The sequence below is a fragment of the Halichoerus grypus genome, unplaced genomic scaffold (genome assembly GCF_964656455.1).
Source record: "Halichoerus grypus unplaced genomic scaffold, mHalGry1.hap1.1 HAP1_SCAFFOLD_143, whole genome shotgun sequence".
Taxonomy (NCBI): Eukaryota; Metazoa; Chordata; class Mammalia; order Carnivora; family Phocidae; genus Halichoerus; species Halichoerus grypus.
Genome location: NW_027555070.1, coordinates 6,169 through 27,170, shown reverse-complemented (window position 1 = coordinate 27,170; position 21,002 = coordinate 6,169). Strand labels below are relative to the sequence as shown.

General features: G+C 48.2%; 1 long non-coding RNA gene and 1 pseudogene across 5 annotated transcripts; both read right to left on the bottom strand.

Annotated features, from left to right (window-relative positions):
• Positions 1-506: 506 nt before the first annotated feature.
• On the bottom strand, positions 507-19,749 carry LOC144380751 (uncharacterized). Of its 5 annotated transcripts, none has more exons than XR_013444951.1 (4): positions 18,507-19,749; positions 17,891-18,062; positions 16,754-16,875; positions 507-2,062 (listed from the first exon to the last, which is right to left on the bottom strand). It is a non-coding gene; the product is annotated as an uncharacterized LOC144380751 (long non-coding RNA). The 5 variants fall into 5 exon arrangements; XR_013444950.1 differs by having other exon boundaries at positions 18,499-19,748; XR_013444952.1 differs by lacking the exon at positions 17,891-18,062 and having other exon boundaries at positions 18,499-19,599.
• On the bottom strand, positions 6,037-12,917 carry LOC144380750 (thyroid receptor-interacting protein 11 pseudogene; annotated as a pseudogene).
• Positions 19,750-21,002: the final 1,253 nt, after the last annotated feature.

The following is a 21,002-nucleotide window of genomic DNA, read 5'->3' as shown; positions in this document are numbered from 1 at the left end:
CCCACTGTCTGATTTCTGCTGGAACCGACCAGAGCCCCAGGTAAAAACAAAGTCCCGTCCAGTGTGTAACCTTAAAGGGAGAAACTCTCAGGGAATTATCAGCCACTGTCGGGTTTCTTTGGGAGGAAAGAGACTTGAATGTAGGACAGAGAAGCTGTGATGAAACCTCAGGCACACTGGGGACTATCAGAGAGGCTCACTGTTTTCAGGAGGAAAGGGGGCAATTTGGAAGGCTGTTAAGGACCAAAGGTCCATTGGCGGCATCTGGTAGTTCCAAGTGTTGTAGCTTCTCATGGGTGAGTCCTGTTGGAGGAGGTGGGGGGGGCATAGAGAGATGAGAATCGAGTTCTGCTGGCTGGAATAGGGGCGTATCCGTGTGCGCGGTCAAGTCCATGTCTTCCTGTTGGGTCCCCACTGGATCTGGAGTGGTAGTGTGTAAGGGCTTCCCCTGCCCAAACCTCCTGCCTGTGTTTTGTGACGTTTCCCGTTATGAGTTTTCAAAATGACGCTTTTTAAAAAATTTTATTATGTTATGTTAGTCGCCATACAGTACGTTAGTTTTTGATGTAGTGTTCCACGATTCATTGTATTTGTGTAACACCCTTCCTGCTTCTGATCAAGATTTGCTTTGATGAGCAAAATACATCAGAGAAAGATAAATACTGTATGATTTTACTCATCTGTGGAGTTTCTAAAGAAAAAAAAAACAAATGAGCAAAGAGAAGAAAAAAGAGTCAAAGCAAGAAACACTCTTAAGTATAGAGAACAAGCTGTTGTTACCGAGGGGAGGTGTTTGGGGGAATGGGTTGAATAGGTGATAGGGATTAGGTCATGCACTTGTGATGAGCACCAGGTGTTGCCTGGAAGTGTTGAAGCGCTAGATTGTACACCTGAAATGACTATCATAGTGTATGTGGACTAATTGTACATAAAAACTTTAAAAAAGTTTCCTTGGGAGAATTTCTTTTTCTTTTTAGGATTTTATTTATTTGTATGTATGTATGAGAGAGAGAGAGAGAGACAGAGAGGCAGAGGGAGAAACAGGCCCCCGCTGAGCAAGGATCCCAATGTGGGACTCAATCCCAGGACTCTGGGACCATGACCTGAGCCAAAGGCAGACGCTTAATCGACTGAGCCGCCCAGGTGTCCCCGGAAGGCTTCCTGATCAACAGTCAAGTTCTTTGTATTTAGTGGTTTTGTGTTTGAGTGCCAGCAAAGCTTTTTCAGATCGGCATGTCTCACGTTGGAGGGAATGTGCATCGCGGTTGGAAACTACTCAAGTGACACTTGAGGAACAGGGAGGGTTAGATGGGAGAAACTCTCACGAACTTCCCATGTGAAGTCTGTATCTGCTCAAGATTGAGACCAGTGAGCCAGCATCACTTCATTGGAGACAGTGTTTCTACAGAGGATTGAGAGACAGCAAGTACAGAATCCAAAACAAGATGACAATTCCAAACCATAGGTTGGTTTTAATCCAGGACCCTAGGTCTGAAAGGAGCCAACTGAAAATATTTATTGGCACTTGTTTGGACTGAAGGCAAACCCGGAGTCCTGTATGCCTCCTGGAAGTGTCCTCCCCCAGTGGCTAGGAACAAAAGAGACCAATACTGCAGGAATGCACTGAATGAAATCACTGAGCACATTAGGGAACCTAGAGTACACTGAAGAACATGAAGCAATAGTTAGAGAACTTGTTGCAAGAATAGGAATACTTCTGGGACATTTCAGAAACAGACTCTCTCCTGAGTCACTGTGGTTCAGGCAACGCGAGTGGCCTTGCCCATCTCCCCAGCTGCCGCTCCTCTCCCTGTTACCGTGTGTCCTCCGGAGCCCTCAGGGTTTTGAGGCGCACATCCATGGCAGCCCAGGGCCCAGGAGCTGATGAGAAACACAAAAGTGGAGGGTCGGCCGTTTGGTGCTCCACTTCTCTCCCAGTGCAAAACCCCTCCTCCACACACTTGCTTTCTCTTAGTGTTGTTGCTTCCCAGCGCGTCCAGGGACTCATCTCTGGATCCAGGGGCTTGAGGCTCCCACTCTGGCCATGGACAAAATGGTCTTCCTGGCTGTGGACTCCAACACTGGGGAGATGGACTGGCATGCCCGCAGGAAGAGGACAGTCATCTGTGGGGCCGACCCACCCGGCTCCCTTTCCCCATAAACACCCAGGACATGTGCACCATGTCTGAATAGCTGGAGACAGAAACAAAAACCCATGACTTTATGGGGCTAGAAATGAAATAGTCTCCTGAGGGAATCTGTAGAGTGGGAAAAGGGGGGAGGGGAAGCAGTCCACACTGAGAGAAGGTAGGGCTGTAGCAGAAGGTGGTTTGGCTTTATCAACGTCTGCGCTGTGGGTCCTGTGCTCTTTCACTTACCACTCCACTGCCTAAACCTCTTTGGCACAAGATCGCCATCCTCAGGGTTATGGGGGAAACATCCGTGGCACCCCTGTGGCACAGTGAGGGTATCAATTCACACCCTGACTTACGCCAGGAGACTTGAGACCATACGACCATTGCCACGACAGAGGCTCCAACCCTGATGATGCTGATTTGAGACTCTCTGGAAGAAAAAACGGAGAAATTGCCATTTGCAACGACGTGGATGGAACTGGAGGGTATTATGCTGAGCGAAATAAGTCAAACAGAGAAAGACATGTATCATATGACCTCACTGATATGAGGAATTCTTAATCTCAGGAAACAAACTGAGGGTTGCTGGAGTGGGGGGTGGGGTGGGAGGGATGGGGTGACTGGGTGATGGACACTGGGGAGGGTATGTGTTCTGGTAAGCGCTGTGAACTGTGCAAGACTGTTGAATCTCAGATCTGTACCTCTGAAACAAATAATGCAATATATGTTAAGAAAGAAAAAAAGAAGAAGAATGTAGCAGGAGGGGAAGAATGAAGGGGGGGAAATCGGAGGGGGAGAAGAACCATGAGAGACGATGGACTCTGAAAAACAAACTGAGGGTTCTAGAGGGGAGGGGGTTGGGAGGATGGGTTAGCCTGCTGATGGGTATTGAGGAGGGCACGTTCTGCATGGAGCACGGGGTGTTATGCACAAACAATGAATCATGGAACACTATATCTAAAACTAATGATGTAATGTATGGGGATTAACATAACAATAAAAAAAATTTAAAAAGAAAAAAAAAAAAGAAAAAACGGAGAAAGATGAACAGGGTAAAAAGACACTCCCTAACCCAACCATATATCAAGGACCAAACAAACCCAAGAAAAGGAGGAATGGAAGAAAGAAAACTGGATACAGGAAGAGGAACCCCCCAAATTAATTCAACATAGGTTCACAATTGGGCCCAATTGGAAATCCAAAATTTACAGGGGCGCCTGGGTGGTTCGGATGGTTAGGCGTCTGACTTCGGCTCCAGCCGTGATCCCAGAGTCCTGGGATTGAGCCCCATGAGAGGCTCCCTGCTTGGAGGGGAGTCAGTCGGCTTCTCCCTCTGCCTCTGCCTGCAGCTCCCCCTGGTTCCTGCTCTTTCACACTTGCTTGCTGTCTCTCTCTCAAATGAAGGAATAAACCTTAAAAAAAAAAAAAAAAAGAAAGAAAAGAAATCCAAAATTTACTAAGATAATGTATATGGCAAAAGATAAAAGGAGGTCAATTGGCTTTTGGCCCTCTAAAACATGGGTTCTGAATTAACTTTAATGTCTGCTAAGATGTACCAGTTGGGTAACCTTCATGGACTCAATACCAGGGCTCCAATTATCGTTATACCTAGTAAAATAACCATATTTTCTAGCTTCTGTATTTAATGCTTTGACATCAGGCCTTGCTGACTTTGGAGGGACTGTCCCTGGCAGGCTTACTTAATTCTTAGAAAAAGTCAACAACTTGCCTGTGAGCATACCTTTCACATCTAAACCAACCAGTACAGAACCCTTACCCCCCAACCACCTCCTCTTAAGAAGCTCTGGGCCACTATGCCCTGCCCTGATCACCCCAAGGGCAGGGACAGACTACTGCAGACACCACTATGCCCTGGAGCCCACTGAAATTATTCAAACTAGCCAGTCTTAAATGTGCTTATCCTGCCTCACCTGTCCCTTCCCATGGAAACCACAATAAAGGGTCTTGCCCACATTTTCCCTTCACTCCCTCTTTCTCCTGACCAATCCTGGTGCTTCCCCAGGTGGCCCTCCATGGCTCTCAGAACCTCCTTTCTTGGGATCTGTAAATCTACAAAACTTCTTCCATTGTGACAGCTACTTCTATATCTTCCTGACTTATCATACCTGATTAAAATAAATCCTGGTCCCCTTAAAACCTTGAGACCCCTAGGGGCACCTGGGTGGGTCAGTGGGCTATGCTTTCTGCTCAGGTCATGATCTCAGAGTCATAGGATCCAGCTCCATGTTAGGCTCCGTGCTCAGGGTGGAGTCAGCTTGGGATTCTCTCACTCGGCCCTTCCGTCCCCCCTCCCCCCCCACTGGGCTCGTGCACTAAGTGTCTCTCTCTTTCAAAGAAAGAAATAAAATCTTTAAAAAAACACAAGGGAGCCCAACAAATTTAACGATGGGGAATATTTTGCTAATATAGATTTGGTCAGTATGTTCTGTTCCATGCGTATTTCAACATCCTCTCAGTCAAATGTGCCTTGACTTTGAAGGGGACACATTTTACCTTGTTAAGCACAGGGCACCCAAGCCTCTCTGCTATCACAAGCGTCTTTGTGGGCAGGATCTTCCTGCACCCGTCTTTCTCCAGGAACATAGGTATGACATCACATCTACGACTACCTACGTGAGGACATCTGTTTGACACACTTGTTAAGGACATACAGGTGCAGGGGCCACTGGGTGGCTCAGTCCATTAAGCGTCTGCCTTCGGCTCAGGTCACGAACCCAGCGTCCTGGGAACAAGCCCCGCATCAGGCTCCCCGCTCACTGGGAAGCCTGCTTCTCCCTCTCCCTCTGCCCCTACCAGCCCCTTGTACTCTCACTCTCGGGCTCTTTCAAGTAACCAAATAAAATCCTTAGAAACAAAGAAGGACGTACAAGTTCAAAGTCTGTCAGTATTTTTTTTTTTGGTTCTGGAGGCAACATATTCCTTGTTTATAAATTTTACATAAGCCCATTTAGGCTGTTACTTGTCAATGAGCCCATGCTGGGTGGGGCTCCCCTCAACAAAAGGCTCTAGGATCTGTCCAAAACACCTGTGAGGGGGCGACTGGCTGGCTCAGTTGGTGAAGCGTCTGCCTTTGGCTCAGGTCATGATCGCAGGGTCCTGAGATCCAGCCTGGCAGGGGACTCCCTGTTCAGTGGGGAGCCTGCTTCTTCTCCCACTCCCTTTGACCTCCTCCTCCAGCTCCAACTGTCTCTCAAATACATAAATAAAATCTTGAAAAAGAAAAAATCACCCGTTAGTGCTCCAAGTAAAAAGGCTTTAGCAACTACCTCTCCAGCTTCCTGGAGTCCCTGGAATTGTCCATGGACTCCCAATGCAAGTAATGGCCCTCCTTGGCCCTGGGTTATAGACCAGGAAAGAAGCAATTGCTGACCATGCACTGGGCTCTCCTGGAAACGGAGTCTCTCACAGACTCTGAGCCTTCATATCCCGCTGTCTGCTGTTCCTCGGGTCATGATACCCCCACCAGCTCAATGTAGTTACCAAGGCCTTCTTGCTACAGGCTGAAGCCAAAGTCTGCATATCCAACCTGCAGGTGGGGGTGGCTGCTTCTATCCACAGTCCATTGCCAGATTCCATGGTGCTGGAGGACGTCAGCCTTTCCTTCTACCCCTTGGCTACCTCAGGATTCCCTTGGGATCAACTGAGTGACCATCAATGACAGTTGATACATTTTGGTTTTGAAGACCAACTCCCCCTCTTGGTCACGTGACAATTTCACTTCCTAGAGAAGCACCTGTCCTAATCCTTAAAAGTCTCAGTCCCAGGTTGAAATTGATGTCTAGATATCAGAGTCCACTGTGATGGAAAGCCTGAGATTAAGATTCAATAGGCAGTGTTGTCTTGGTAGCAGGGAACATCAGAGGGCCTCCAATGGCCTCGGCCTCACTCAAAGTTCCCTTCCCCCTCTGCTCCCACAGATCAGGTCTCCTGGCCAAACGACCTTCTTTATCCCAGGGACCAGGCACAGTTTCTCCCCAAGGAGTAAGGTCCATTTCCCTGACAGCGTGTGGAATTATCCAGCAAGCCAGTCATGCCCTCCTGCAGGAAGAAGGGCTCACCGTCACTCTCCTGTTACTACAAGGTCTGCCCCCGCCCCAAAGCCCTTCTTCATTCTGCTCCCAGGTAAAACCCCCTTGTGGCCCTGCACGGTGTGCGCCAGGAGTATACATGGGTAATAAATTACTGTCGAGCTCATCTGTTCAGCATCCGGACATCCCATAACTTTAGGGTGGGAATCACTCCCTTTACCAATGGGTGAAGAGGAGAAAAATGAAATCCTTCTGCTTTGTACCTTTGTCAAGGCACAATGATGAGGCTCATGCACTTGAAGTTATTTGGATAATAATCTATTTGGGGCTTGTAAGAATTCCCTGGGGCTAAAGGGCGGCCTGTATGTGAATGATGAGCAGGAGGGAAGGCTGCAAAAGCAAGGGCTTGGATGGTCTCTTAAAGGTCGAACTCCAAGCAATGAGGGAACCCACAAATAATGACAGCAGGGAAGTCACATCAGATTTTCATCTCAGTTCGCCCTGACAGCAGCATGGAGAATGGATTCAAAGGAGGCCGAGAGTGGAACCAGCAAGATCAGTAGGCAGTCTACTGCACTAGTCTGTGCAAGAGACAGGAATGGGTGAACCAGAGCACTGGCAACAGAAAGGGAGGGAAGGAGTTAAGATATTTGGCAGGCGGAAGATACAGCAGAATGGAAAATTAATGGAATGAGATCTTTAAAGAAGTCTGAATGGGAGGCGCTTGGGTGGCTCAGTCAGTTTAGCGTCTGCCTTTGGTTCAGGTCATGATCTCGGTGACCCGGGAATCAAGCACCACATCAGGCTCCCTGCTCAGCAAGGGGCCTGCTTCTCCTTCGCCCTCTGCCACCCGCCCTGCCTGTGCTCTCCTGCTCTCTCTGTCAAATAAATAAATAAAATCTTTAAAAAAAAAAAAAAAAAGAAGAAGAAGAAAAGAAGTCTGAATGGATGGTTTCCAGAGTATAGTGGAGTAATTAGCCTGGAACTGCAAATGAAGATTTGCAGTGGCTTTTGAGGAAATGAAGAAGGGAGTTGACCATGGACATTTGAAGTAAAAACCGATTAAATACTGATCAATAGGAGCTAGTTAAGTAATTTAGGGTATATCCATAAATGCCTGCATTTCCTTTTAAAGAATGAATTGGAATTCATTCACATTTGTAAAGATCTCCAAGGCAGAGTGATTTTTTTTTTTAAAAAGCAAGTCATAGAATACTATACGCCCAAATAGACAAATATACATATATTTCTAAAGGCCTGAGATAAATCAGGTTACCCATGAAGTAGATTCCCAGGCAACATAAAGTGAAATGGAAAAAACAATTAAAAATAAAAAAGGAGAAAGAGAAATGGGACATAGATGGGAAAATCAAACTTGCATTTTTAAAAAAAATGTATTCATCTTAAACTTTCATGCTATACACCTAGTTTCTCAAACAAAGCGTATGTGCTCGTGTATTTGATAAGTTTGGAACATTAAAACAAGTTGATGTTTTCCTTACCAAAGGTATATGTAGATAGGTGCTCCTTATGAAAACATCAAAGCATTACAAACAATACTGGAAGTACCATTGACCACAGCCCCCAACCCCACCAGTGTCTACTCTCATAAGAAATAACCACCATTTTCAGTTTGGTGAATACCTCTGCAGTCATGAAAAGATGCCTGTTTTTGTTAACTCATAAAAGAATATTTTTATTAAGCTGAAAGCAAGACTGCAAAAATATTACGTTTTGCAAAAGGACATTTTGGGATAAGGTAAACACACAGAGCGACTTGGGGTCTTTCGAGCGCTGTCTCATCTCTGGCTTGAGAATCCTCTATTCCTTTGAGAGGCCTTTGGCCGCCATTCCAACCTTCTTGGCAGGTGACAGTATTTGGGGTGTGTACGTGGGCAAAGCATCCGTGACGGCATTTAGAAGAAGGTGCTCCGATCCATCCGTTTCCGGTCCAGGTGGGGTAATAAGAGACACAGTTGTGGTGCGGGGCTTCGCATCTTTTTTCCGGGATGTGGATCCTAGGGTAGCGTTCAGACGTGGTGGGCCCTGTTTCATAGCCAGTTTTCCCCTTCCTCCGGAATCTGGGGGCTTCGCGTCATGAGCAGAGGGCTTTGGTGGTGGCAAAGCTGAATGAGATTCCGCTTCTAGAAACTGGACGAAAAGTCCTGAAAAAGAATTCTTGGCCATAGGTTGGTGATTTGGCTTCACACGTGTGTTGGGGGCGCTTTTGGATCCAGGCCCCCGAGTCATCCAGCTGGTAACACCACCTGGCCCTTCATTGAACAGCTGCCGCATCTGGTCTTCTCGGATCCCCAGCATGCTTCCCATCAACCTTAAGGCTTCCTGCCGTTCAGCATCAGGTGCTTGGAAAGATCCCAGGAAGAGGCTCCTTAGTAGGCTTTTGTCCACCATTCCTTCGGACTTACTGACTAAGTTCATCAGTTTCTTCTGTGTGTCCTCCAGGATTTCCTGCTGGACCTCATTCTGTTTCTGGAATTCTTGGAGTTGGTCTTCCTTCAGCTCCAAGTCAGCATTTGTTTTATGTAATCGTCCCTGCAATGACTTCAGTTTTCCTTCTAGGCTGTCTGCCTTTTCCATCCATTCGGCGAGCTCCAACTTGAGGTCAGCTAGGATGTGACCATACCGCTTTCCTTCTTCCTGGGAGGCAGCAAGCTGCAGCGCGGTGTCCTCTCTCTGCTGGGTCACCACGTGCAGCTGCTCCTGCAGCGACTCTACCTGCACACTGGCTCCTCGGCTGGCATTTTCCATGGCAGTGGAAGACAAAACGAGTTTTCCCTGCAAGACCATCACTTCCTTCCTGAGTTGAGCCACTTTGTCTTCTGAGGCCAGAGCTTCCCGGCGATGAGCGTCTTCGGCTTCTAGAGCGAGGTGTCGCCGTCTCTCCAGCTCCTGGGTTAGGCGTAATTCGCTCTCACGTAAATGGTGAACCTCCTTCTGGAGGGCACAGGTTTCCGTTTGTTTCTGTTTCAGGGCCAACAGGACTTCGTCTCTCCCCTGTTGGCACAGAACTGTCTTTCCCTGCATGGATGTAACTGCACTGACCAGCCGGTTCAATACCCCGGTCTCGTGCTCTTCTTTCTCTTGCAATAGTTGCTCCAAAGCAAGTGCCTTCTCTTTCATCGCAGCACCCTGGGATTCCTCCTCTCTCCGCATCACTGAAAGCAGCCTATCTGTCTCTTGCAATGCCTCATTTCCCACTTCCTTTTCTCTAGAGTTTTCCTCGACTTTTGCATTTTCCTCTTTCAGTTGACACACATCCATTTCCAACTCTGCTATTCTCTCCTTCAGATTGGTGACCGTCTGCCTCAAAAGTTCATTTTCACTCACTTGGCTACGGAAGTTCTCCTGTAAAGAAAGCAAGTCCTCACTTTTCGCTTGGATTCGGAGCTCCTGATCCTGAATGAAGTTTTGTAGAACGGCCTGTTTCTCCTTCAGCTGCTCGATGTCAGAATCCCTGTGTTCCTGTTCTTGGCCTTCTCCTTCCCACGTGGCAGCCACTGAATCAATCCATCTCTGCTTATCTTCCTGGAGGGCTCGAATCATTGTATCTTTTTCTTGCATGGATTTTCTCAGCTCTTCTACCTCCGCTTGGAGCAAGTGAGAAGCCTCACTCACTCTGTCAGATTTCATGGCCTCCAGAGAGTCCGCTGACTCTGAGGAGTCGGGGGAGGGCTGGAGGAAAATCACGTCCAGTTTCCCTAGAAGGAGATCCTTGGCATTGCAAAGCTCCCCGATGCTGAGCTGAATTTGTGCCAGTTCCTTCTCTAAATGTTGTAATTTTATTTCATTGCCTTTGTACGTTTGGATCAGGTCACTAGAGGTCGTCTCTAGTTCAGAATCCTTTTCGCTGCTGGCGAAAGCCCCCGCCTGGAGTTGTGCCAGAGCTCTCTGAAGCTGGGGTGACTCACGCTTCATATTTTGGACTGTGGTCATCACCTGCTGTTTCCACTCTTCCATGATCTTCACTCGCTGTTTTAATGTGTCCCGTTCCTGTAGAAGCTGCTTGAACTGATCCATATTAACGCCTCGAACCTCATTACCAGTGCTGGATGGTTGCAGGAGTGTCAATAAAGTCTGACATTTCTGACTTAACGCATCCACTTCGAGGTCTTTCTCTCGAACAATGTGTGATAAATTCTGAATCGTTTCTCTAAACAGCTCCTGACCACTACTGTCAATTCTAGTGGACAGTTTTTGATTTTCCTCTTGCATCCGCCGGAGCTCTGCTTCTGTGGCAGCCATTCTATCTGCCATTTTGTCATACTCTGTCTTCAGATTGCTGTTCTCCCTCGTTTTCTCATTTAAGACAGCCAAGACCTGTTCGCTTTTCCAAGCATGCTCTTGCAATTGCCGCTGAAGTCGCTCCACGTCCCCGTTCTGGCTGTGAGAAGCCGCAGAGATCCTGCTGGAAAGACCCTGAATCTCCAAGTCTTTCTGCTGGATAATCTGAGTTAGTTTACCAATCTCCTCTTTGGAGAGCCGATCGATCTGTTCCGTCAGTCGGATGTTCTGTTCAGTTAGAAGCTTCATCTCCAGTTCGTGTTCTTTGATTCCTAGGACTGATCTTTGAGTTTCGGCTTCACGTGAATCAAGCTTTTCGCTTCCGTTTTCTCTAGGAAGAGGCTGACTGGTTGTGACTTCCACATCATCACAGTCTTCTGTTGGAATGTGCTGGCTTTTGTCAGGCAACCGGGCTTTCATTTGTTCTATCGTGTCCTGCAAATGCTGAATCTCCTCGTCTTTCGCTGAAAGGAGCTGAGCGTGTTCAGTATTCATCTGCTCCTGCCGGTATTGGAGATGCTCCACTTTCTGCTTCTGCTCTTGTAAAGAATGAAGCAGTCCTATCTTCCCCTGCTGCTGGTTGTGAATGATCTTCTGTTGCTCTCTGATTTCCTCCTCGAGATCATCCTTTAACTCCTGCAGTTGAAACACCTCACACTCTAGTTCTATGATCTCGTCTAGGATTTTAGGGTCGACCGCAGGAACAGAGCGACTCTGTTGTCTTAGGCTCTCCAGTTCTTCTCTCACATGATGATTTTTGCCTGTCACGGATGGGAGACACCTGTCTTTGTCCTCCACGGATGGCTGGAAAATGTCACTGCTTCTGAAGGTTTGGGTAGACTGGCCGAATTCCTCCTGAAGCTCTGGACTTCCTGTAAGTTCTTCAATATACATCTCTTTCTCTTTAATGAGTTGTGTCAATTGCTTCTGCTCCTCCAGAGCAGAGGACAGCATTTCCTTCGTTTCTTTACGGTCAGCGTCCATCTGCTCGATCCTCTTTTTGAGGTGTACTATTTCCAGGTCTTTCTCTTGACTGTGTTGAATGAAATGCACATGCTCTAAAGGGGACAATTCTTTGATAGTTTGCTCACACTTGTTTGTTTCCTCCAACAGCTTCTTTTCCGCCCGAGCCAATTTTGCTATTAACCGTCCTTTTTCTATTTTTAAAGCCCTCACAGCAGTGTTGTTTTCCAGAGAATCCTCGTTGTTCCGGAGAATCGATTCTTCCAGCTGATGTCTTACATCCTGGAGCGCCAAAACCAACTTTTGGTTTTCTGCTCTGAGATCAGAAGCAACGTTGTTTAAACTGTCATTCAGCCGCTCCATTTCTGCAAGCTGTTGCTTCAACCTTCGAAGCTCAGTTTCCCTTTCTTGAAGTAAGTCATCTTTCCCATGACCGGCAGACTCTTGATGTTGCAGGTCTTCTATCCGTTTTTCATACTCGAGGAGTTGTTTGCGGTGCCTGTCAATGATGTCGGCCAGTTTTTCTTGATGGACACTGTGCAGTATCGCAACTCCGAGTTGATGTTCCTCCATCTCCCTCATGCGCCTCTCTTCTAGGTCCCTGATGGTGCTCTTCAGTTTCCAGATGGCATTGGAGTCTGAGCTATTTGGTCCCTTGGACAAACGTTTCCAAAGTGTAAGATCAGCCTCCAGTGTTTTGATCTCGTTGAGGAGTCTGTTGATTTCTGTCTGAGATGATATGACATCAGCAAAGTCCATCGTGAGATCCGAGTTGTAGCCGGTCAAGGAAGTCTCACGGCCATCCACTCCCCCCTGGGAATGGCCTAGGCCAGAGCCCAGGCCACCAACCCAAGAGCACATCTCCGCGGGTCATATAACTGTCGTGGTCCGCTGTGGAAAAGCGTCCAGCGCAGTCGGACTACCCCGCCAAGTGTCCCAGAACCCCTGCTTGCGCCAGGCTAAGAATCAGAAGACAATAGGCGTTTCTAGGCAACGCCTGCGTGGGCCCGGCACCCGCCTCCCCTGCGCAGGCCACGTTGCTAGGAAAGGCCGAGGCCTCGGGCCTTCCCAGGGCCGACTCTGGCCACTGGTCCCGGTCCCAGCCGCTCAGCCCCACGACTTCCCATGCAGGGCTGGGCCCCTTCCCCTTCTGCCCCTGCTTCCTGGCTCTCCTGGGTGGGCCCCTAGTGAGTGCTCCTGCCTGACTGCCCCCAGGTGCCTGCCCACAGAAAATGCATGTGGCCCTGGACTTTCCCCCTAAGTGGTATCTCGGTACACAACTCCTGCGGCTTGTGCTTTCCACACAACAGTATCTTCTTAATCGAGGTGACTAGTACACAGGCACACGCATCCATTCACCTAGGAGAGCAGATCGCAGGTGCATTTGACAGATATCTACACCTGCGCAGAGGCACGGCCCTCAAGGAGACTTTGGGCATTTCCAGCCTCCAGAGGCTCCAGAGTGTTCTGTCCCTCTGTGCCCTGCCAGCTCTACGTGGACAGTGCGTCCCACACCGGGGTTTGGCGGTTCACTGCAGGCTCCCTGCGCTGGGCGCATCCGCTGCCTCGCGGAGGTGTGCGGCTTGACCCGGCAGGGGGTCGCGGGCGGCGGTGGTGGCGGTGCCGGATAGGGGGCCTCCGGGCCCTGCACAGGGCGGCCCCGGGGTTCCCGCCATGGGTGGAGGAGGGGCTGGGTACCGCGTCCCGGGTCTGGCCTCCCAAGGCCCCGACCGGCCGCGCCACTGGATGAGAGGCGGCGAGGGCGGGGCGCCGGCCCCAGAGCCGCTTCCACTGCCGCCTCGGGTGGACATGAAGCGATGTCGGCCCCCCTCCCCCCAGGCGATTCCTCGAGCTGCCCCGCCCTGGCCGTGCCGGCCGCCGCGGCCGCCAGGAAGAAGCAATGCAGCTGCATGAAGCAGCTGACCCACCAGACCGTGGGAAGGCGAGTGCGTCGGTCCGGGTCGGCAGCAGCCCGTACCAGGCTCGGGCGCGGGAGGGCCGGCTGCTCTCCTGGTCGCGAGCTCTGGTCCCTTGCCGCCGCCCCACATCAGGCCTCGGGGTCCGGGCCTGGGGCTGCGCCACGCCAAGACCTGGAGCCCGGCTCGGTGCCGCTGCCCGAGCCCCTGGGGAGCAGCGGGGTGGGTCGGCCGTCCCCGTCGCCCTCTGTCCAGGCCCCACCCAGCATCGCCCTGGGCGGACTGCACCGGAGCCTTCCCCTGCCCTCCCCCGGGGTTTGCCCTGGGTGAAAACTCCGCTAACCAGTGAGCCCCAGGCCGAGCGGACGCTGTGCTCTGCGGGCCATGGTCTCAGGCGTTCCCGGTCGCCCCGCCGCTGCAGACCCTCCACCTCCCAGTGCCTGACGGCACTAAATAAGGAAGGGGCCATCAGAGCCCATCGGATCCGCCCAGGACGTTCGGGCGTCCATCCAGGGACTCTACAGGTGCCGCTCTCTCCAAACCCGGGCCCCTATGACCAGACTGCCCAAGATCTTGACATTGAGAAATTGGGAACTGGGAGGAAAGAACTGTGGAAACGCCTTGGGACGACTTTTAGTTTAATTTTGAAGAGCTTTTTAAAAAGCCTTTCTCCCTTTGGATTTGGAAGCCGAGTCTTCTCCAGGTTTCTTTGGGACTGCTTTAATGCTTGACAGGAAACATGATCCATTATGAAATGACAGAACAGACCGGAATTTGTAGAGCATCAGGCTGTTGCAACAGGAACCGTTGGTGGTGTTGAGAGCTCCTGCAGGTGACTGTCATGTGCCCCGTTATCGGGGGCACATCTTTCAACGTCTTTGGGGCAGTTGGCTGTACTGGACCTACTGTTTATGCTGGGAGAAATAGGAAAGTGTGAGTTTTCCACAGCTTTTGCTTCTTTTTTTCCCCAGTAGTGGGGTCAAAAGGGGAGTTTAGTTTGACCAAAGCACGTGTGTGAATGGCACGTGCATCCTGTGTGTTATCCATTCATAGAGCATTGCGAGGCCACGTTCTCGTCCCAAGATCGAGGACCTTGTGAGCAACCCCACAGTGAGGTTCCGTGGTGCTGTGCAGCTTTCTCGTGACTATCATTGGAAAGTCGACCTCAGAATACTTACTTGGGAGAAGATCTTCATCCTGAGGACGAACACACAGTAAGTTTTCTAATTCTGTATTCCCTCATACATTGACCGACCATCTTCATGGACTGAACACTAGGCCCCAAACAGCAAAGGTGTACTTAGTGCCTTAAATTAGGAACACTATGGTCAGAAATGTATTTTGAGGTGACTTTGGTCTCCGCATGGAGAACGGATGGAGGACAAAAGTTAGGAGGATCTCACAGCCATCCAGGAAGAAGGTCCAGGGAAGAAGTCAAGGGGAGCCTGAACTGGGGGAGCCGCCACTGGGATGGACGTGGGGAGGCACTGAGAGGTGCTGGGGAAGTAGGACCTAACAGAGTTTTCCAAAACCCAGACTGAGACAGATTAGGGAGGATCAGGAAACCAATGTGGGGGGGGTGGAGTGGGGCCAGCATTTAGGGGATCAAATAGGATACAAGAGCAAATATCACAAAGCACCCCGCATGGTGAGGGTGAGCACTGTCTTGTGGTACTACTACTTTTTCTGTGAGAGGAGAGCACGGTGGGGGGAAAGGGCCGGCACTCTGGAGCCGGGGAATGGGCTTCCGATCCCAGCTCCACCACGTGTCTGCTGTGAGGCGCTGGAAGTCACTAACCTCCCCGGGCCAAGCGTTCCTCGTCTGCACAGTAGAGAAAGGGACAGCACCTCATGGGGTTGTGAGGATTCCTGAGGAAATAAATACACGAGAGACTCTCCCAGCAGGACCTGCCCTAGTAAGCGCCATGGCTGTGCCTTTATGACTTATGACACGGGACACAGACGTGGGGCCTGAGGTACAGACACACCGTGAATCGACAGACCGCAAAGAACCCCCTGAACAAGCACAAGGCCCTGTGTAGAGAACAGGGAAGGAACCCGGACTTGCAGGAGCTGCAGTCCATATTGTCCTGGTTCTGCCACTAACCAGACCCATCGCCTTTCCTGTGAATGAGCGTAGTTACATACACCTGTTCTTGCCCCCTAACAGAGCAGGTGAGGGACCAAATCAGGGAATAGCTACAAAAGGCCTTTGTTTCATATCACCATCACCCAGCCTTGCACATCCCCAAACCGTACCGAGGATGCTGTCATGATGACAATAAAATCATCGTTATCAGACATGGATGGAACTGGAGGGTGTTATGCTGAGCGAAATAAGTCAATCAGAGAAAGACATGTATCATATGACCTCACTGATATGAAGAATTCTTCATCTCAGGAAACAAACTGAGGGTTGCTGGAGTCGTGGGGGGTGGGAGGGATGGGGTGGCTGGGTGGTAAGACATTGGGGAGGGTATGTGCTATGGTGAGCGCTGTGAATTGTGGAAGACTGTTGAATCACAGATCCGTACCTCTGAAACAAATAATACATTATATGTTAAGAAAAAAAAAGAAGAAGATAGCAGGAGGGGAAGAATGAAGGGGGGGAAATTGGAGGGGGAGATGAACCACGAGAGACTATGGACTCTGAAAAACAAACTGAGGGTTCTAGGGGAGCGAGGTGGGAGGATGGGTTAGCCTGGTGATGGGTATTGGGGAAGGCACGTTCTGCATGGAGCCCTGGGTGTTATGCACAAACAACGAATCACGGAACACTACATCAAAAACTAATGATGAGGGGCGCCTGGGTGGCTCAGTCGTTAAGCGTCTGCCTTCGGCTCAGGTCATGATCCCAGGATCCTGGGTTCGAGCCCCGCATCGGGCTCCCCGCTCAGCGGGAAGCCTGCTTCTCCCTCTCCCACTTCCCCCTGCTTGTGTTCCTCTCTCGCTGTCAATCTCTCTGTCAAATAAATAAATAAAATCTTTTAAAAAAAAAACTAATGATGTAATGAATGGTGATTAACATAACATAATAAAAAAGGAAACCTCTTCCTTATCGTCAATATGGCAGATGCAGGGGCTCTGGGTCTCACAATTCCACTGGCAGGGCTCTTCCACACGTGCTGAGGACATGTCTACAAGGATTTTTTTCATAACCCCTGTTGCAACAGCAAAGGATGGGAAGCCAGGCACCTATCCTTCACCGAGGCCCTGGTGACATCACATATGTGGCTGAGGGTGGCAGCAGGTGCAAGCAGCTGGGGACAGGGGTGCGAGACAGGCAGTCACTGCATTCCTTCTGAATATATTTTTAACATTTTTGAACCAGGCGGGCACCTTCACAAATGAAACAATTCGGGAAAGAAAAAGGGGAATTTTCATTTACCTTTAATCTCCAGAAGGTGGTATCTATCCCAGCGCCAAGATTTAGAATTTGATAATGACATCCTGTCTTCCGCAGAAATGCCTTTAGCAGCTGGCTGATGCCTTGGACTCGAGCAAAATATCCTGAGAGACAGAGACAAGCTATCGCTCAGTGAGGTGGGAAATCATCCCTGCAGAGCCCACCCCAGGAGAAGAGCAAATGAGGACCCTTCTGCTCTTCTTTGGGGTCAGCGGTTTATCTGTGGACTTCATGGGACAAAGAGTGACTTTCACATTCTCTTGTTTTTTGTTTTATGTTATGTTAATCACCATATAGTACTTCAGTAGTTTTTGATATAGCGTTCCATGATTCATTATTTGCGTGCAACACCCAGTTTTTTTTTTAAAGCTGTTTGAACTCAAGTAAGTACAATCTACTTGATGGTGGAATTAACCATCTTAAAAAAAAAGTCCCATAATTTTACATAAGAAAGCCAAGGGTTTTACATAAAAAATCAGATCTAAATGTTCCTCTTGGAAATATACTTTCTCTTGGTTAGGTGTAAGCCTCTCAGGACTCTGTGAAAACTCAACAATGCGAGATCATGACGAAAATAAGATTCTGGGGTCAGGAAATGGGGCAGATAAATGTCAAAGCAAAAAAAAAAAAAAAGAAAGAAAGAAAAGCCGTATTGCCACCACGTTCCCTTCCTCTCCATCCTGTGTGGGTAAGAGCCCCTGTTTATAAAGTGGCCTCATAGACCGTCTGCAGGAGGGGAAGGCATGAGCAAACGTTGCCGAATAAATGGACTGGTTCAGCTGTGGGGTGGGGAGCTGGAGTGAAGACGATGAGAAATAAAAGAGGGGAAAATGGAAAATAGTATCTGTTCTAAGAGGGGGAAATGGAAGATAATATCTGTTCTAAAGCCCTGTTGCTTAAAGTATAACTACTTTAAGAACCAAATCTCAGTAGCATTTAGAAACTTACTGCAATGGGACATAGGAATTCTATGTCTATTGATTCTCCTAATAAATAAGTTGAGCTTCTATTTTATGTGTCTCTTGCATTTTATTTTTCTAGGAAATCATTTTTCATGTATGTCATAGAATATCGTCCACAACAGATAGATTATTGGAACAAAACTTTAAAGATGCTCACCACATGTTGCCTGGGAAGCCCTCTCCTAGTGGGTCCGGTCTGGAGATGCCAGCCCATGCAGAGGAAGAAGGAAGGAAGGCCGGCTGACACCCTGCCTGGGGCGTCCAGCTCCCAGGGCCCCAAGGTGGGTTCCCACCTCTGTAGCACTGGTTAGGAAAGCTGCCTCAGGAGCCTGGGAGACAGGATTTCAGGCCTCTTAGCCAGGCCTGGCCCCATCTCCCTGATGCCTGGGTTCACCCTCAGCTCCAAGTAAGGTCCATGGCCTTATTCTCAGGAACCACCACTTTACACTTTCTTTACATTTCTTATACAATCTACCCATAGGCTCCATCTTTAGGGTGAGGATTCCCCTGCATGCCCAAGGACTGTGGTCATTTGGTCAATTTCTCAATCTGACTAAGTCACCCTCCCATCTCAAATCCCTTCACTGCCTTGATAGAAAGGACTTCAGAGCCTAACAGTGTTACTATCATTTTACTAAGGTCAAGAAAGTAATTCCTTACTTGACCAGACAGTTCACAGTAAAAGATAATATAAATGGCTCTTAAACATATAAAAACGATCTTCAACTTCACCCCCAAAAGAAGAGGAATATAAAATAAAATTACTGGGGCACCCGGGTGGCTCAGTCGTTAAGCCTCTGCCTTTGGCTCAGGTCATGATCCCAGGGTCCTGGGATCGAGCCCCGCATTGGGCTCCCTGCTCCGCGGGAAGCCTGCTTCTTCCTCTCCTACTCCCCCTGCTTGTGTTCCCTCTCTCGCTGTGTCTCTCTCTGTCAAATAAATAAAATCTTAAAAAAAAAAAAAAAGAAAGAAATACTAAAAGGGATCCTCTACGCCAAGAGAGAGCCCAAAAGTAACACTGGACCAGAAAGAAAAAGATCTACAGAAACAGGGACTATACAGGTAATACGACGGTACTAAATTCATATCTCTCAATAGTTACTCTGAATGTAAATGGGCTAAATGCTCCAATCAAAAGACACAGGGTAGGGGTGCCTGGGTGGCTCAGATGGTTAAGCGTCTGCCTTCGGCTCAGGTCATGATCCCAGGGTCCTGGGATCGAGCCCCGCATCGGGCTCCTGGCTCAGCGGGGAGCCTGCTTCTCCTTCTCCCTCTGCCTCTCTCCCTGCTCATGCTCTCTCTCTCTCTCTGTCTCTCCCTGTATCTCTGTGTCTCAAATGAATAAACAAAATCTTTAAAAAAAAAAAACATCATTTAAAAAAAAAAAGACACAGGGTATCCGATTGGATAAAAAAGCAAGACCCATCCATATGCTATCTACAAGAGACTCATTTTAGAACTAAAGACACCTCCAGATCGAAAGTGAGGGGGTAGAGATCCATTTATCATGCTAATGGACCTCAAACGAAAGCTGGGGTAGCAATCCTCCTATCAGACAAATTAGATTTTAAACCAAAGACTGTAGTAAGGGATGAAGAAGGACGCTGTATCATACTTAAAGGGCCTACCCGACAAGAAGATCTAACAATTATAAATATATATGCTCCTAACTTGAGCAGCCAATTACATAAACCAATTAATAACCAAATGAAGGAAACACAACGAGAATAATACAATAACCGTAGGGGACTTCAACACCCCACTCACAGCAATGCACAGATCATCTAAGCAGATGATCAACAAGGAAACAAGGGCTCTGAATGACACACTGGACCAGATGGACTTCACAGATATATCACAGAATGCCATCCTAAAGCAACAGAATACACATTCTTCTACAGGGCACATGGAACATTCTCCAGAAGAGATCCCATACCGGGGCACAAATCAGGTCTCAACCCATACCAAAAGATTGGGATTATTCCCTGCATATTTTCAGACCACTACGCTTTGAAACAGGAACTCAATCACAACAGGAAATAGGGAAGGAACTCAAACACTCGGAGGCTAAAGAGCATCCTACTAAAGAATGAATGCATCAACCGGGAAATTAAAGAAGAATTGAAGATTTCATGGAGATGAATGAAAATGAAAACACAGCTGTTCAAAACCTTTGGGAGACAGCAAAGGCGGTCCTAAGAGGAAAGTACATAGCAATACAAGCTTTCCTCAAAAAATCAGAAAGTCTCCAATACACAAGCTAACCTTATGCCCAAAGGAGCCAGAGAATGAACAGCAAATAAAGCCTAAACCAAGCAGGAGAAGAGAAATTATAGAGATTAGAGCAGAAAACAATGAAATAGAAACCAGAAGAACAGTAGAACAATCAATGAAACCAGGAGCTGGTTCTTTGAAATTATTAATAAGCTTGATGAACCTCAAGCCACACTTATCCAAAAGAAAGGGGAAAGGACCCAAAATAATAATGTCATGAATGAAAGAGGACAGATCACAACCAACACCAAAGAAATACAAACAATCTTAAGAACACACACAGCAACTATATGACGACAAATTAGGCCATCTGAAAGAAATGGATGCATTCCTGGAAACTTAGAAACCACCAAAACTGAATCAGGAAGAAATAGAAAACCTGAACAGACCCATAACCAGCAAGGAAATTGAAGCAGTGATCAAAAAATCTACCAACACACAAGAGTCCAGGGCCAGATGGCTTCCCAGGGGAATTCCACCAAACATTCAAAGAAAAACTAATACCTATTCTTCTGAGGCTGTTTCAAAAAATAGAAATGGAAGGAAAACTTCCAAACTTGTTCTATAAGGCCAGCATGACCTTGATCCCAAAAACAGACAAAGACCCCATGGATGCAAAAATTCTCAGCACAATACTAGCGCACAGGATCCAACAGCACGTTAAAAGGAGTATTCACCGTGACGAAGTGGGATTTATTCCTGGGCTGTAAGGGTGGTTCAACATTCGCAAATCAAATCCATGTGATACTTCACATTAATAAAAGAAAGGTCAAGATCCATATGATCCTCTCAATTGATGCAGAAAAAGCACTGGACAAAATGCAGCATCCTTTCTTGATTAAAACTCTCCACGGTATAGGGGTAGAGGGGATATACCTCAATAACATAAAAGCCATCTATGAAAAGCCCACAGCGAATATCATTCTCAATGGGGAAACACTGAGACCTTTTCCTGTAAGGTCAGGAACATGACAGGGATGCCCACTCTCACCACA